Source organism: Apus apus, chromosome 12 (assembly GCF_020740795.1).
Source record: "Apus apus isolate bApuApu2 chromosome 12, bApuApu2.pri.cur, whole genome shotgun sequence".
NCBI classification, from domain to species: Eukaryota; Metazoa; Chordata; class Aves; order Apodiformes; family Apodidae; genus Apus; species Apus apus.
In genome coordinates, this window is record NC_067293.1 from 7,873,175 (window position 1) to 7,891,636 (window position 18,462).

The 18,462-nt window shown below is 43.2% G+C and overlaps 1 long non-coding RNA gene across 1 annotated transcript; it reads left to right on the forward strand.

The window, feature by feature from the left end:
* The first annotated feature begins 2,293 nt into the window (after window positions 1-2,293).
* Window positions 2,294-12,716, forward strand: LOC127389542 (uncharacterized). The gene is made up of 3 exons (XR_007890662.1): window positions 2,294-2,471; window positions 2,546-2,659; window positions 12,468-12,716. It is a non-coding gene; the product is annotated as an uncharacterized LOC127389542 (long non-coding RNA).
* Window positions 12,717-18,462: the final 5,746 nt, after the last annotated feature.

Genomic DNA, 18,462 nt, shown 5'->3' on the forward strand with positions numbered 1-18,462 from the left:
TGCTCGTGCTGCTGGCCTGGTATTGATGGGGCAGGGGAGGTGGCTGCCACCACAGCGCCTTGCTGGAGTAACCCAAGGAAGCCCTGCCTCGAGGGGACAGCGGCTCTGCCAGCATCTCATGTACAGACCTTGAAGAAAATATTTTTCCTCTTTCCTCCTACCTGTGATTTAGCTGTGAGTAAAAGGTTTGACAGTAAAAGGTTACTGTCAAATGCTCCTGAAGGGCCAGACGAGGGCCATGAAGATGATTTGAGGGCTGCAGCGCCTGTGAAGACAGGCAGAGAGAGTTGGGATTGTTCAGCCTGGAGAAGACGCCAGGGAGACCTTATAGCAGCCGTCCAGTACCCGAAGGGGCACAAGGTGGGAAGGACTTTTTACAAGGGCATGTAGCAATAGAAGAAGGGGTAATGGCTTTAAACTCTAAGAGGGTAGATTTAGATTGGATGTTAGGAAGAAATTCTTTAGAGTGAGTGTGGTGAGACAGTGGAACAGGTTGCCTGGAGAAGCTGTGGATGCCCCATCCCTGGAAGTGTTGAAGGGCAGGTTGGACGGGGCTTGGAGCAACCTGGTCTAGTGGGAGATGTCCCTGCCCATGCAGGGGGGTTGAAACTAGGTCCCTTTCAACCCAAACCATTGTATGATTCTATGTCATGACCCTGTTGGTTGTGTTCAGCAGTGGCTTTGGAGGGCTCCAGGCTGCAGGGATGGCAACCTGGGCCGCAGCTGGGCTGGGCCAGGGCTGAGGAGCTGACCAGCTGTGCCTGGGCAGGGCTGAATCACACCCCACCCCGCTGGCTTTAATTGCTCTGGGAAGAGGCTTTTCCTGCTTTGGCAGAGTATGGCTGGAAGATAAGGAAGGTGGCTGTGTTGTGGTCACCGTTGTCTGTCCCAGCTGCCAGAGGGGCCCCTGAAGTGCTCCAGGGCTTCAGCAGACGGAGGCAGTGCAAACCCGGGCCCATGCCTGGTTGCAACGGGGACTGGTGAGACTAAACTCCGAGAGACACCTTGCTGAGGTAGGAGGGGGCTGTCCTGACCTGGGAGTGGTGGCTGCTGAGGGAAGGGAGGCTTGATTTCTTGGCACAATGCTCTTTTTGCTGGAAAGTCAAAACATGTTTTAAAAAGCAGGTATTTCCTTTGGAAAAAAACAGCGGTGCGTTGTGCTGGTAGCTTTCGGCTTTCCCTGCCCTGCTGGTGGCGATGCAGGAATTAAGGCTGCTACAGGAGGCTCTTTCCACTGGCCAGACCCGTCCCTGCTGCTGTCGTGTGTTGGCAGGACCCAACACACAGCCCACCTCCACACCATGGGTGTCTAACCCTGCAACGCTGCCGTGTTTGTGGTTAATGTCTCCAAGCTCCAATACAGGCAGCTCAGCCTGGGAGGTGTCAGAAATAATAAATAATTAGGCCATGGGCCAGGTTAGGCCCAAGTTGGGTCAGTCATAAGTGGGGGTGGGCAAAACGTGAGGGCAATTTCTTCCACAAAACTCTCTCCTGCTGTGTCCTTGACTAGAAATTAACCTCTTCTTTTCCTTCTGCATTGCCATTTCTCTGTCTTGTAAGCAACACTGGGGACTCATCCATAGGAATCCAGGTCAGTAGGTCCTTACCTGCAGACTAATACTGAAACAGAGGAATAGACAGGTGAAGGAAAAAGAGCTGCACCTTTGGAATGCAGAATAGATCTTAGTTATACTGCTTTCCTCATTGTAAGAAATATTTTTATATATCTACATACACACAGAGCCTGGGTTTTCCTAAAGGTGTCTGTACCAATCATAACTTACAAAGTATTGAATATATAAAAGTTCTGATATTTCTCCTGGGTTCTTACTTCAAAGCAGGTGGAAAACGCAGCAGGTGCTGATAATGTTTTTCTGCCCTTGGGAAAACTTGTGACAATTACCTGTTTATCTTGTTTATTTTGACATTTTGCTGCCTGAAACTGTTCTGTAACATAAAAGCACACACAGGGCGGTTAGAGGTGAAGTCTTACAGCTTCACTTATACTTGAACAACTGAAAATCAATAAGCTACAAACAACAAAGAAAAATGTCTTTTTTTTTTTTGGTGCATGTGGAGGAAGGCTGATATTTTTATTTTTACTGAGGAAATATCAGGGAATGCAGGGGTTCATATTTTGTACACTGGTGACTGGGAAGTGTAAAATGAGCTTTGCTTTAGCTGCCATGCTTGTGTTTCCCTTTGCTTTTTCAGTAGGTGATGGAAACCTCAGTTTATTTTTGGCATGTCCTTACGACTACACAGAAAAGGACTTTGAGGGTTGGTAGTACAGACACTGGAGGGTTCCTGTGCTCAGCATGTTTAAAAATGAAGTTTGCAGAAGATGAAAAGACCTGCTGGCTGGTCTGCCTGAGTCCAGCTCTGCAGGAGGAGTAAGGCTCTGGAGAGCTCAAAAATGGGGAGGCTTCTCCCCTGCTGATCCCATCTGCAGACTGGAGAGATCTGAACAGGTTTGTTCCAAGAAGGAAATCAAGAGTTTGTTTGCAACTGTGGGTCCTTGGGCTGACAGACCATGTTGTTCCAGGTGCCAGACTCTTCTCCCTGTCTATGCTCTGATGCTGAAATTTTGGAAAAGTAAATAACAGTTTTTACTGCTCCTGCCCTAGAAGAGGAGGCATGTTGCAAGTGCTTGTAGCAGGTTGGTTGCCTTGGAGCATGTTCATGGGTATTGCTGTTTGAGGAATTACTGTTATATACAGGAAGTGACCTATTTGAAGGGGCATTGAGCTGGGTCAGAACACCATGGTCAGTAATAATAGCTGGGATGGTAATTCTGCCATATCTCTATCCTCATGCTTTGTGGAGCGTGGTGATCAGGCCTTTGGGTAAGGAACATATTGCACCTCTCAAACTACGGTGTCACCTGGGGTTGCAGCATCAAGCACTTAGTTGAGATGATGATGGTCATGGAATGGCCCTCGTGTAGCAATTTTTATGTCTTTTTAGTTCTGAATGTTTGTTTCTTTGGTCATAATTTAGATTTCTTTACTGCACAGTGGCACCTGAAGTTTACCTTTGTTTGAGCCTCTGAAGTAAAATGAATCCCAAACAACTGTCTGAATTCAGTGCTTTCAGCTGAGATCTACGGCTCTTTGGCTCACTGTTTAACATAAATTAATACTGACCATTAAACCTCTTAGCTGCTCATTAAATGGACTATTTCTATTGTGTGTAAATCCATCCATATTTTCACTTTGCAGCCAGAGAGAATTTCATTTAGGCACTTTAGCAACTGTAAAGGGATAGCAGCAGCTAGAATTTTGTGGTATTTTGTGTTTAGTGAATTATATCACTATATTGTACTGATTACTAAATACTTTAATGATATATCTAGTAGAATTTATTTTTGTTTTGCCAGGGACATTAGGATGCTAAATAGCTCAGCAAAGAAGAGTAAATTACAGCTGAGCTCAGAGGGGGTGCTTGAATCTATAAGTCCATAGTTACTGTACTTATTACAAGGATATGTAGAAAGTGCTGGATAACTTTGTATATGAGTCTACTTGTCAAAATTATTGTATGGCAAACAGTGATTTAAACTTCAGTTCCTTTTCATGATCAATGTGTAAAGGCTCCCTTTTCCCAGGTCTCATAGCTTTTTCGTTAGTAGCTGTCATTCACTTTGGTTTTCTGTGATATTTTTTTTTTGGTCAACTTGAATAGTGGATGCTGCCAAGTGCTTGAAGCAGGGGACTGAGTAAAGGTGACAAGTCAGGAGATCTTGCCCCTCTATTCGTCTCTTTCTCTCTAGTTTTTTGACCTTGAAAGGAAGCACACTACAGTTTCTCCCTTTGGTACAGAGGTATAGTTAATTACACTGCAAAGCACTGAGGATGGGACAATTAACATTTATCTAAGGGAATTGCACAATGATTAAGCCTTAATTTGCTATCTAATTTCTTTCTTTCTCATTAACCCTGCTGAAGCAGGATCTTGAAAATGAAAATGAGAGGTGACTGTCGTTCTTAGAAGTGTAGAGGACTGAATAAGTCACCTGTAACAAGACTTTGCAGACCCCTTGTATTACATTGGCCTGGAACAAAACTTGGGTACTGGGTAAAAGGTTGTTACACTGCTGTACTCCCCTGATTTGTGTGTGTGCTTCTGTGGGGGTGGAGGCAGTGGGGGAAAGGGAAAAAGCCCCAAACCAACCAGCCAAAACCCAATGACCGTGTGGCAGAAAACAACTGACAACAAAGAGAAAAAGCCAGCAGAGTTTTGATGTGGTCTTCTAGCTCATGAGTTCCCTCTGAACATGGTGTATGAAAGCCAGGAATATGTGCACTGTGCTACTGATCCTTCATGTGGAGGTTGGTTATGGGTCTCTTTAGGAGGATAATAGCTTGCCGACACCAGCTGTGACAACAGGGGGAAATTATCTTAGCAGGACACTTGAATGTCAAACACAGGGGCAAGAAGCATCTCCAGCTATCCAAATGGGGTTGTGATCTGTTCAGCCTTGAAAGGTGTAGGATCCTTTTGCCTGTAACAGAGCAAGTGTTGTGAGAACAGTCAAAAGCAGTTGGGGAAAGACAGACCACATCTGGATACCATGTTTAAATTGATTAAATGTAGAATTGTGAGTAACACAGTAGAGTCCAATCAAGCTAATTCATAATTTTCCTTGTGATATTTGTTGAGCTGTTTTAATGCAAACATAGGACTAGTTTTCTTTTAGTTTATTTGTTGCTCATGCTAATGTGCACTGTCTAATTCTGGTGTATGCAGGAGTTGTGGTATCTTAAATGAGCCAGGTTTTTTGTGAAAATTATTAGCAGTAATGAAACATTATCAGATTTGCTGAATACTGTTTGGCCATACTGAATAATTTTCCCTCCAGAGCTTGAGTCATGCATATGTATTTGTGGATTAAACTCCTACTGTAAGTGTACTAGGGAGCAAACAGTAGGACTGACCTTTTTTGCTTTGTTTCCCAGTGGAATGAACAAGACTAGTGTGCCTGGAGCTGTGGTTATGCTAGTGTAGAAGGAGAACTGGGCCCAATCCAGCATGCTTTTATCAGTTAGAAATTAGGACTGTTGGAGTTTTTCTAAGTTATATTAATGGGAAAAAAAAAAAAAGAAAGTATATTTTAAGCTAGAGTGAAACCTGTCAGAAGAGAGGCATGTAATTTGTGCTCTAGAAGAATATTTGTTCATAATTAGTTGTGAAATTGTTTCAGTTCATCAACTAGACCAAGTTCCTACTGCTTGTAATTCACCTGCAATGTGTTTTGTGTAGACAGGACACATCAGGGGTAAATGTTTTTCAAGTTCACAGCTACTGTGAAATTAAATATTCAGTTATATTACCTGCTGGGTTTAATTATTCTGAAAGATATCTAGAGCATTTGTAACCATCCTTTTCTTAATTATTTAACTGCTTCTAAGGTCTATAGTCATACACAGCTGTGTGAAATTCCACCTAAATCTCTGTGCCTGGTCTTTATTAGTGCCAGGTTCAGGCAAGCAGCTGATGCAGTGACTTCCCCAGCTCTTTGCCATGCCTGAGAAACCTGCTCCTTTCCATTGCTCTGTCACTGTGATATGAGAGATTTCAGTGCTCAAATATGACCCTAAAAGGATGTATTCTAATGGAGTTCGGCAAGAATCCTGAGAAACCTTGGCCTCAGTTGAGAGACCACCTTGGCACTGGGCTAGGCTGGGCATGGGAACCTTTGAGCACCTGCCTGGCTCCCACTGGACTGCCTTTTGCTGTAGCTGACGTATCAGAATATTGTTATGCCCATAAAAATAATTAACATGATGCTGTTTCTTTCATAATAGGAAGTATACTAGTTTCTTCATTTGACTTATTTCTAATAAGAAGCTGGTTGTAGGGGCTAATAAACCAGGTGAAATGAAGGCATTCCATTTTATACCTTCTGTTAACAGCGGAGGGTGTAATTCTAAAGGGAAAAGTAACACCAATAAAGTCTGCGAAGCTGAAGAGTGATGGCTCTGAGGACTCTCTGGTCATGTGATCTATGTGCTTAGTCAGTCCAGAGCTCTGTAGTCACTTCTGGCATAAGTACCATCACCCTGCCTTGGGGTTGGTGGCTTGAACTGTGGGATGCACTTCTGCCACCGAGTCCTTTACAGCTCACAGCACTGCTTGGAAAGGTCTGTGGAAGAGGTTTTGATAGCCAGCCAAACCCTGGCCTGTGCTCATCCAATGCTTATTTTTAGGTCTCTTCTTGTGAGGCAAAAATAGACTTGAGAGTCTAGTGATAGGAAAAGGGGTCTAAGGAGTCTAGAGGGAAGACTGAAACATGCCAGGTTTACTGCTGCAGTCTTTCCTTGTCTCCACTTCTGTCCCATTGGCTGTATCTGGTCTGTTCCAGATTGAGGGGATACCTGGAGCATTAATGACCATGTGGTTCCCTGTTGTGGGACTCCAGTGAAGCTGAGTGCAAGAAAAGTTAGAAATACCAAGCAGGTATTTGCAGTGAGAAGGTGAAAAATTACATTTATTGATTATTTTTTAGGGTGAATCAATCATAAAAAGAATAGCCAAAAAGACTCTTTTTTGGATAACATTATTAAGACTTAAGTTGGGCAAAGTGCCATTATAGCAATTACTCTACTTTGGTGTTCTTGAGACTGCCTATTAGGCAGGGTTAAAAGGTGAAGCCATTTGTTATTTCCTCTACTATCCAAATAATATGATTTATGTGTCCTGTAACACTCAGGCTCAATTATTCATGCTCTATATTACCATCAATATTTCATGGTGAAAAAGAACCATCTATCTGAACCTGGTGAGATTTTTAAGCCTCCTTCATTTCATGTTGATTTAGGGAAAGAATTTAACTCTGGAAACAGATCTGTAGATTGATAGTATAGACTTGATTCACATGAAGCTGCTTTGCACAGATAGAGCTTTAAAACAAGATGATAGGACCATGCTGTGCTTGATCCTTATCATGGTACAGATTCCTCTTGTAAACAATGCATGGAACTTTTGTAACATGATGCTGCTTCATGATGGAAAGCCTTGCTGTTAACTTAGCAGGAAGCCGGAACAGATCCTGTTCTGGATGGTGGTCAACTCAGCACCTGAGTTTGGAGGTATTTGTGCACACAGCTACTAATAATGTTGGTGCCCAGAGAGTAGCTTCACTGAAATACGGGTCACTTAGCCCAGCAGCATTATTTGAAGGCCCTATCTTGTTCATCTTTAGGGTCTGATCTCGGAGGGTTGCATGATCCCATCTGACAAATGAGAGTGGCTGTGTGCAAAGGATGCTCAATGGTCCCCGTTTTGGCTTCAAAATTTAAAACCTGTATTTGAACTTGAGTAGTTTATTCTAGCTCTAGAAAGGAGAGATTTAAATCCCTGGAGTATCATGAATTCCTCTGTTGGTGCCCACCATAATTAAATCCAGATAAAGGGAAAGTACTTTTCAGAAAAGGCAGGAGGTATAAAAACTGGTGATTTCTACAGGGGCAAGATCCACTGAGGTAGACAGAGAGCCCTCACTGAAGGAGTTGTGGTGTTTCAACCCTGCAATATCATAGAGTATGGCTTCCCTCTAGCATGCTGTGGTCCTAACACAGTGGGATTCTGAGAGGAGAGTTTGGGACAGAAGAGGAAGATGCACCAAAACACTTTCTCTTCCACTGAAACACTCCAGCCTTTCCATTAACCCAAGTGCTTCCTTTTTTGTGAGTTACCTTTCTTGTCTGCACTCTTCTCCCTGTTGTATTAAGGAAAAAAGAAATTGCTTTTTGGTTAATCTGATTCTGATCAGGTTACAGCTATCAAAAACACACAAATCCCCTTTCTGAAATTATCTCTTTATGGCATAGTTCAGCTTTGATTTTGGTGATTAATTAGAGCAGCAGTGTTCACACTGCCAGTAATCAAAGGCCAGTTGGTACTTCAATACAAACTTTGATTCCCAAGAGTGTCAACTTGCCTGTTAAACAAGTAAGTAGCTGTTGTCCTGAGGTAAAGCTGAGGAATTATCTTAAAAAGATGAATGCCTTCTCCTCCATGCTCGTCTCCCTTCACCCCAAGCCCTCCCTCAACTCTCCTTCTGAAATGTATGCATACTGCAAGCAAGTGAACAGTTAGGTTTGCAGGAGGAATGTACAAGGGACCACCTTGGTCATGAAGGATCCTGTGTCCAAAAAAAAAAAAAAAAAAAGGAAAAACTGATGTCAGGCTGCTTCACAGTCAATTGAAATATCTGGTATGGCTAATAACTTCTTTTTAAAGAAATTATGCTTAAATTTCTATTGGTGTCCGTGGAGGTATATCTGTATATAATACTGACTGTCAACAGCAAGAGATATAAACCAAATAAGCTCTGGAGAATCTGTACTTTATCAGTTTTCCATTTATTGCCTGCTGCTGCTAACTCTTTCTTTGCATATTTATCTGGAGTCACTACATTCTGTTATTTGAAGGAGGGATTGTGTTCTTGCAACAATATCCAGTATTATTACGCTTGAACTTAGTTGCAAGTCTTGGTCTCTGTTCCATTGCTAATACTAATTGATGTTAATTTTCTTTTTGTGAATCCCTGACTATTTGGATGTGTTTGTATATACACAAAGGCACAGAATGCCTGTCTAAAGCATCATGTCACTGGTGTCTGTGGGAAGTGCTGGGATCTTCTGTGAAGCATCATAATTAGTTTTGCCTTTCATGTTGACATCCTGAATTCTAGGCTTGAGTTATGTATTAGACTTTTTTCCCCTTATTTGTCAAAACAGAACAACTTCTTCAGAGCAGAGCATACTGCAAATGCTAATTAAAGCTGACAAGTCAAATTGATGTCACCTCTTTCAACTGGAAGAAAAAATGTAAGAAATTCATTCTGCCCTTGTTGAAGTTGATGGAAACTTAGTTACTGAAATCTATGGGCACAGTATGAAGACCCCTGTTCTGCTGTTCCTGTTTCTTCAGGCAGGAGGCAGCCATCCCATGACTTCAGAGAGCAGGGCTGTTATCCATGGGGGAAGGACAGCGATCCCACTCTCCTAGCTTGCTTTCAAAGCTGCTGTGCTGCACTTGGCAAGAGGTGGCTTGCAGGTGTCTGCTGGCAGACCATCTTTGGCCAGACATGATCCCACAAGCTGATCTCTCCAGATTGCATCTCTTAAGTGTTGAGACTGGAAGTCAGCAGCTCTACCTCTGCGTAATGCTCTAGGGACTGCTCAGAAGGAGTTCCTTGGTTTCAGCCTCACAGTTTGTAACCTACACAAGCATTGCCCATGCCAGTCCAGGCAGACCAGTGAAACCAGCCTCTTTCAATTGCTGCTTGGCAAGTGAATCAAACAGGCGCTGCCCACAGAGCACGGGCTGTTGTCAGAGCTGACAGGAGTGTGGGAGCCCTCATTGTGTAGCTGGGAGTTTGGCTGGCTGCTAATTACTTCTTTCCTTTCCTGCCTGAGAGGCAGAAGGTGCTGCAAGCACCTAATTATCACAAAAAACCTAAGGAGTTTTTCAGTTTGGATATGGTTTTCTTCCATCGGAGAGCACTGCATGATTTCCAGTGCATCCTGGTGTTGTGCTGCTGGTGCACTCCTGCTGAATGGCCCAACAAGTAAATGCCTACACTTAATCGGTGAGGTGAATTTACTTGGTGGAGACACGTGTAGACCTTAAGAAGAAAAGTAATGTCCCATATGGGTAGAATCTTGTGTTGATTGCAACCATAGTATGCATCTACCTTTATAAATATCAGGATATGTTAGACAGACTCTGTGTCTTGAAAGAGTATTTGTGGTAAGACTATTAGTGCCTTGTGTTCCCTTTCAGTCTGTATACACTGCTAATGACAGCTAGTCTTTATATATTTTTTTTTTCCATGTCTTGGGAATACTCTTCCACTGCTCTCTAAAAGCCTGGTTCTTTCTCATGGCCACCTATTCTCTTTAAGCCACCCCTGGGACCCACCACTGTGTCAGCTTCAGTGTCCAGTGAGGTGCTGAGTGCTGGAACTGCTCCAACATCAGTGGGGGTTTTTTCTTACTTTGGTTTTTCACACATGACAAGAAGTTGGCATCTATCTGGCAAGCAAACCATCTATCATGGGCAAGGAATTGATGAGTGGAGCTCCTGGTAAGGACAGATGGTGGGGTTGATGGAGGGAGATGCTGCAGTGTGAGAGGCAGAGCAGGCTGGGGTCAGGCTGCTGCAGCATCTGGCTGGGTTTCCCACAAGCAGCTTGTCTCTGCTGTCTCCAGCCCAACTGAGACCTGTGGGGAGCTGAATGCTTCTGCACCAAAGACAATAATGTAAAATCTGGACATTAGTCACAGGAAAGGCTGTAGGTTGCTTGGAGTGTGCAGCTCTTCTAAGGCTGCAATGCATTTCTGGAGAATAACTGAGTAACACTGCTTAGCAGGGAAGGGGCACCTTTAATGCAAAGAGGGCTTAATAACTGAGGGCAGCACAGGCTTGAATGCCATTCCCCTGAGTGATGGAACTAGTACCTGGGCCTGGTGGAACCACTGTTTTGTCCTGAGATGTTTTTCCCTGTCTTTCACCCAATCACGGTAGTGCAATCCCATTGACAAGTCACACCAAGATGCAGACAGGTATGTCTGAAGTTGCATTTGCTGATTGCTTTATTATGGACTAGCTGGCAAGCATCCCATGGGCTGCAACATGGCCAGCTAACAGAATGCTCAGTGTGTATCTTGGCTCACTAGTTTAAGCAGCCTCAGTAAAAGTAGCTGGAAAATGCTCCTAAGATATGCATATGAGAAACTGCCCTTTTTCCATGGAATTGCACATAAGAGCATAATTCCTTGGCTCAATTTCCTTATCTGTGAAATTGAGTTACTGTTGTCCCTGAAAGCTACATCCAAATCCAGAAGGTCTACTTTCTGCTGAGAGGAGCTCAGCCCAACTACTGCCAGGCTTCTTTTTTTTTGCCAAAGTAGTACTGGCACCTTGATTAAGACCTTGATTCATGCCTGGGTGAAGCAGAGAATCCACCTACCAGATGCAGAAAAGATCCGTTCCAACATCTGTCCAGCATGCTAGTCACACAGAGCAGATGGAAATCACTTTGAAAAAAGTGCAGTTAAATTGACAAAATACTTGTCCAGTTTTGCACTGTATGCAGTTTTCAAGGTTAGTATTTCGGCTGGTGTTGCATTTGATTAATAAGGGTAGTGAAGCAAAGATTGACAGATTCTTAAACCAGAAAATGTTGCAGGGTTAGAAATGTTTCAAGTAATACTAGAGATCTGAAACTACTGAAATGCCGTTGTGTTACATCATTATTTTATAAATCACTTTGCTAATAACCAAGATACTAAAAATTTTGTACAGTGATGTCTTCTAGAGATGAGGGTGTGTAGTTATAATGTGGGTTGGATGCTGTTATTTTCTAACTACTGTTCAATTACAATTTTTCTGATTCTCTCATCACTAGCTACTGCTTTTCTCTGGTGTTTTTCCTGGCAGATGTCTCAGATTTTCTTTCCATAACCTCTCAAATCATGTTCAGAGTCAAGTTTTGTTGATAATAACACCAGTGATATGTCCTTCTGAGGGCAGATATTGAAAGTTCAAAACTAGTAGACACAGATCAGCAATATTTGAATCTAAAATCTGGCATCAGTTTATATTATTACTTTAGTGCTGATAATAACTCATAAATGTCAAATGGAAAGCCCCTGAGAGTAGTTTTGCTTTAGATGAAGGGACAGAATTGTCTGGAAATTGAGAGCTTAAACCTTTCAGGTTGGTTCCTACATAGGTTTTTGAAGTGAGACACCTAAGATCTCATTTTTGTTCATCCCTGCAAATGCTACATAAGTGAAATCTCACTTTGCTATGTTAGACTGAGAGAGCTTCTATAGCAACTGATGTTGGCAGCTGCTGAGGCCCTTAGTGTGACAGCAGAAGCTGTTGTAGTCTAAGAAACAGTTCTTGTCTGCTGAGCTGTTCAGCCCCCGGGTGCTCCTTCTACTTGCTCCTCTGGCCAGTTGAGCAATCCTGACAGCTTGACCTCAGTTTGGCTTTTAGAGAGTTCTGGCTCAAGATCAAGGGTGGGTTTTGTTTTGTCCTCCAAATGTCTGAATTACGTCAATGGGTTTGGATTTAGTTGAAAACTTAGGGAGGAAATGGAGCAGTAGCAAGGGGGAAGACAGCTGAAAGATGAAGATATGACTGAGGGTCAGTGAGAAGTAGAAATAGTCAACATAATAATTTTGAGAAATGCTATTAATGCTAGAAAGCTGTGTCTAAGGGAAGCTGCATTGAGCAATCATACTTAACCCCTGAATCACCCTGTAAAGGAGGACACTTGGTGTTCATTTGAATGCTGCACAGCTAGTTCATGGATATTTGACTTAGAAGTGGTGGTTTAAAGGCTGCCTAGGGATTACAAAATGAGGTTAGTGTAAATAAAAAGCAACACATTTTCTTGTTCTTTTCCCCCCCCACCTTGGTTTTTCTGCATGGAATTGAAATGCCAGGAAGCGCTGGGATTCTGCCCAAGTCTCCGGTGAAGATCCTGGTGCTCTTTTCAAGACCCACAATCTGAATTCCACCTTGCTCACAGGAAAACTTGGCCATGGCAACAAAGAAGATTTTGCTGATGGAAGAGTGTAAAGGAAATCCTCTGGGTCTGACATTCTGGGAATGTATAAGGGTTGTTTTCTGAAATGTACAGCCTGTTTTGTTTTGAGAACAATTAAATGAAAGATCCTTGTGTTCTACTGAAATGCAGTTAAGGGTGAGACTTGGTCAGAATTGGTTGGCTGGGTTAATGAGACTGTCATTGTGTTTTCATCATGGTTCAAAATTTTAGACAAACTTTCTGCAAAATAATTCCCTGCAGCTTTTCCATCTCAAGGGGTTGGAAGCTCAGAGAGTGGCCTGGTCTCCCAGTCTGCTCCTTAGAAATTATCAAAGAAACACAATCAAAACTCCATTCAATTTTCTCTCATGTGGCTCTACTGGTTTCTTTCCCTGGGTTCAACCAGAGACCAGCAGTGATGGAGATGAAGATTAGTGGTGATCAATCTAATTTAGTAGTTGGTACATTTCCAGTGAACTCAAATGGACTATGGTTAATCTAGTTTTCAACTGTGCTTGTGTTGTGAATGCAAGTTAAAATTCACTTTATATCCCTCTTACCAGATGGCCTCACAGCTAAAAGCATCAGAGTGGGAGGAAGGAGATCTGGTGTTAGCTTGTAGCTTTGCTACAGCTTATCTATCTCATCCTAGCATGGCTGTGTGAGGAATGCTCCCCAACACAGTGACTTAAAAACTTATTATTTTTGCATTTCTTCTGCAGTAACAGGAGCACACGCAGTTATCACAGCTCGGCTTGTGTGGAGTAGCTCAGCTCTGTCTGGCCCAAAGCACAGAGCAGCTGGTGGGCTCCCTTGAAAGAGGCTTCCTGGCTTAAATGTACGTGGTGATAAGGGAGAGCAAGGAATATGTGTGTGTGTGCACCCAGTCCTGTGGACACAGTGGTGGTGGCTGCACAGTGCTCCTGTACTGTAACCTAGAGAAGTCTCCCTTTATGAGCTGAGGTTCCCAGCCTGCAGTACAATATACAAGTTTGTGGGAGAAAGAAACAAGGTCCTTGGATTAAAACACTTTCAATGGTGAAAGCTGTGCTAGGAGCACAAGCTTGCATTTGTCTCTGCACCCTGGGAGAAGTCATTTAACAGGTGTCTCAGCTTTTATAGGTGCCTGCACCTTAGGGAAATGGCTGCATGAGAGCACTGGCTGCAAGCAGGTTTTGTAAATCTGGTGGGGTTGGTGTTTTGCGTTGCTTTCAAGACTTCTTTTGAACCTGGAGTTCTTGCCTTCTTACCCCACAGCAGTTACAGGACCTGTCTATTGTGATGGGCCAGGTGATGCTCTGTTTCAGGTTCTTTTTCAGCCACCGAAATAACAAAAGAAGAGAGCTTTATTAAATCTGTTGAAAGAAAAAGCACTTTAAGTTGTGGCTGTTGGATGGTTTGTATCTTTTCTGCCCCATCTGGTGTCCTGTCAAGGTAGGTGTTTGGGGAATTTCAATACATGTGACCAGCAGGAGCAACCAAATCAAGCCAAGGGCTGTTCCCCAGCACTTGCCTCCTGCCAGACCCAGCCATGTCTTGGCAAGCAGTGGTTTGGATCTGCCCTTCATGCTGTTCACTGCTCCCTGCAAGGTCACAGCACGCACCCTGATACGATGCCATGTGCTTTGTCAGGAGCACAGGCTGTTGTGAGAGTGCTCTGCAACAGCCAGCTGGAGCTGAGGGGCTTGGGGGGACCCTGAGCCAGCTGGTGCTGCCTTATCCCATGGCTGTGGGACCCGCTTTGGGAATCGAACTGGTAACTTGGAGAAAAGTTGGGAAATCTCAGCTGTGGTGGGGTCTAAAGCAGAGAAGGAGATTTTGGGGGGTGGTTGGACAAAACCAATTACTTATATTTCTCTACCCATTTTTCAAGTGTTTGTTACTGAGCAGTATCCTGATGGGAAGCTTACAAACAGACCTGGATGTAGGACTGGACTTTCTTGCATGGGTTGAGGGCACTTCCTAGGGTCTGTGGCTTTTGTGATCTTGACACATTTTGGTCTGACCCCACTGCACTTAAGACTATTCAGAGTTCGAAGGGCAGATGGTAGGGACAGCTGTGCACTTTTGATACAGGAAAACGTCCTTGAGGAAAGCTTGGTCTTTCAATAAATGTGCTGCTTGCACTGATGGGGCAGAGGTAGAGCCAAGTCTAGCAAGTGGAGACTGGGGAAGCCCAGTGTGTCCTGCAGTAAGGAAGGGAACCCTTTGGGTCCAGGCCCACCATGGCAGGGGGCCTTCAGCTTGCAGAAGGGGAACTGAACTGCAGAAATCATGTAGCAGCAAGTAGCAATGTCCTTGCTTTGGAATTTGTAGCCCCCTGAATTCTGGGGGAGAAGCAGAGGGCAGGCAGGGGAATGGGGGGTGGGTGGTGCAGGGTGATTGCAACATGCACACCTCTAGGAAGAAATGGCCATTCAAGGTCAAGGGATAAGACATGTGGGACTGCCCCAGGTCTGTGGCACAGGGAGTCCCTCTAGTTGTAAAGGGAGTTTGTTGTTTCACACTGCATCAGCTGAAGCCTAGCTGTAGGTTTTATTGCAGTGCTAGTAAGTGAATTTACTTTTTGATGCCTGCTTTCTCAGATAAATGTAGGGTTAACCTCTCTGATGATCAGGATGCTATGGAGGTCTGTACCTCACTGACAGTGCAATTAACCATGCAAAACTAATTAAAATGCAAATAGCAATGAAGGCTGTATAGATGAGGAAATGTGTGTGCCACTAGTTAAGAGTGGACAGATGCAGATTTTTTGCTTTATTTTTCTCTTTGCTTTCTGTGTATCCAAGGTAAATCAACCAGAAATGAGGTTTCACTTAAATTTATCTTTTTTTTTCCTCCAGGCTTTTGTGTATGAGTCTCTGGAATTGGTTCACAGCACTGCAGGTGACATTAAGTCTCTATAATGTATAAACTACACTTACAAAAAATTGTCTTCCCTGAGGAAATCAGGCTAATTCAGCTTCTTTGAGTTTTTAAGAGTCAACTGAATGCACAAGCCCAGGTGTATTCATTATTTTTTAAAAACCCTTTTAATCTTCAGAAAGCAGCATGTTCAGTAATTACTGTTTGATGCAAAAATATTCCTGCTTCTCCCTCATTAGAGTCTACCTTTCCCATTTGTGAAAACGCAGCTCTCACTTGCAAATGTTATTTGTGGAATAAATGGAAGGGCAGAGAGCAGAGAGGAGCAGCCTGAGGCAGCCCCTCACCTTGGTGGACACAAGAAGGTGCAAGGTGGAGTGCAGTGCCCAGGGTGCTGCAGTGGCATCTGGAGGGTGTGGGTGTGCTCAGGGAATAACAAAAAAGCAGCAAAATTGCTGAAATGAGGCAGGATAGCAGAAGGCTACCCAGGTGTATGTTTGGTGGTTTGGGCTTGTAGTTGATGGGATTCTTTGGTGAGTTAGCTCAGTGCAGGGAGGGCTTGACTCCTGGAGGCCTCCACCAGGGTCAGCTCTGAAGCCAGTTCTTCTCTGAGGCCTCGCAAATCTAGGTCTTTGTGCCTGGCTTTCCAAAACTGCCGGATGGGAGGAAGAATCATGTAAGGCTGTTCCCCTTGCTTTACAAGCCTCCATCAAGGTCCTGGATGAGTAAATTGCTCCCATGCATTTATAAAGGTATTGAAATGGCATAGGGATTCTCTCCATCTGGACTGCAGTGCCTGCCTGTGTACAAGTACGGTGGAAAGAATAACCTCCTTTTAATGCTGAAAATGGAACTTCATTGGAATAAGAAATTGTCGTGCAAGTTACTCTTCCTCACTGCAGTTTCTCTTGTTCCTCTGCTGCCTGACTCAATAAAGGAGTCATGGGAGCTTCCCATGTAGCCTAAGCAGGGCAGCCTATGTGGCAACATCTGATTATTTTCTTAAGAACTTTATCTGCTGGTTTTCAGCCCGCAAAATGAAGGGTTTGTTTTGACGTGGGGAAGATGTGTCAGGCATAGGCAGAGGGGCTTGTTTGCCCTCTAACATTTCTCACTGCATAGCAAATGCAGTCTTTCTTGGGAGATAGTTCACACCATCTGGTTTCTTGTGAGTATCACTCGAGCTACATAGAAGGAGAATAGCCTTGAGCAGTTTCCGTTTGGAAGGAAGTTCAGTCAGGCTGTATAAGTGTGGGTATCTGAACTTCTTTGGAGTGTAATTATATTCAGGACTAACTGTGCCGAGTCCAGTAGCAGCACATTATTTTTTGTTTTAAAAGTCAGCTGAAACCCTTGCTCTGTGGTACAACAATGCATGCAAACAAAGAAAAACAGCAGAAGATTTGATCTTGCTTTTTCCTTTTCTGAGGTGACTGCTTGAGTAAGAAAAATGCCCTGACAACTATCAATGCTAGAGTGTTGCACAATTCCCAGTTATCCCAGTCCATTTGTATTCTTTAAGTAGTTTGTTGCAATTTATGGTGATAGACTCTTGGCATAAAGCAGGCCTGCTTAGTTTTAGCTCACAGAGATAAAGTTGCAACAGGCAACTCTTCATCACCTTCCAGCCCCATCTTTCAGGGCAGCAGCTTCACAACGGCCAGGCAGGAGGTCAGGGGCTGCAGAGCAGGATGTGCTTCAGCAGGAGCTGCCTTGAGCTGCCTGTGCAGAGTCTGGGGGTGGGACACAGCCTTGTCTGACTGTGCTTTCTGGCTTGCAATGCTTTGTCTGTAGGAAAGCATCTGCTTCTCCTTCAGTTCTGATGAGACCTGGTTGAGAATGGCTGTGCTACCAGTCCAAGAGCAACCACTTAGGTAATCTGGATGAAGGCCTTGATATACAGCCTGCCCTCTGTTTTGGAGATCCTCTATTATCTCTCAAAGTAACCATTAAAACAGTTGGTAATGGTGCTGTGTCTGCATGTGGATTTTCCTTAGCCCCCTGAGATGACAGTTTTGTCTAGGGTCTTTTGTGCACATTAGCTGGTTCTTAATTTTCACTTTATGTAATCCATGAGTTACAAAGAAATACATAATACAGGAATTATTCTGCTATTATGAGAGTTCAGACCCATGTAATGAAAAAGCTGAGAATCATGCAACCATAATGTCTATTAATCCACAATCAGTATTATTTAAAATAATTACAAATTAAAATACACCATATTATTCATATTGCCTGTGTTCTATATGTCACGATTAAGTGCTCGTTTATCTTCCTTCTCAGCAGTAATCATTACATTTTATTGTTTAGGATAGAAGGGAATAATAAAATAAAATATCCTTTTCATAAATAACTGGATTGTGTAATAAAACTATCTGCAGTGACTTGTTTAATGGGTAACCTTACTGAAAGTTGCTGTTTCAAATGATAGCAGGAATTACAGTAGCACAAGAACAAAGTGTGCTGAGGATAGAAAAAAAATCATGGCATGTAAAACATTCCTTGGGAGTTATTTGACATTGTGTCACTTCTCAATGAAATAAGTATTACATGTTCAAATAAAAAAATAATTAAGCAAGGCATGCAAGTGATCATAAATTCTTAAACTTGTGTTGATACTCATTTGTTACACAGGTGAAACAGTCTGGGAAGTTTAACAAAGATAGTTTATAGTAATGAACTTTATTGACGTCTTAGCCTTTGCTGAGATTTCTGTAGTGAATAGTAAGCAAATGAGATTTTACCAGCTGAAATAGATTTTTCCACCTGAAAAATCACTTGTATGTAACATTTAAGGGGTTATCTATGCTGAGAAGGCTTCTTCCAAGCTTTTTTTTCTGCATGTAAACTTTTTGAATGGATGACTCATTGAAATAGTGTTAGTAATTTCAGTGTCAACCTTATTCCCTTTGAAAATCTCTCTCCCATTCAATGCCCAATGTCCTGGGCAAGGATTGTCTCTGTGGATGGCTGTGGGCTTTTTGGGGCTTCTCCCATGGTCATGGTGAAAAGAAGACCTGGGA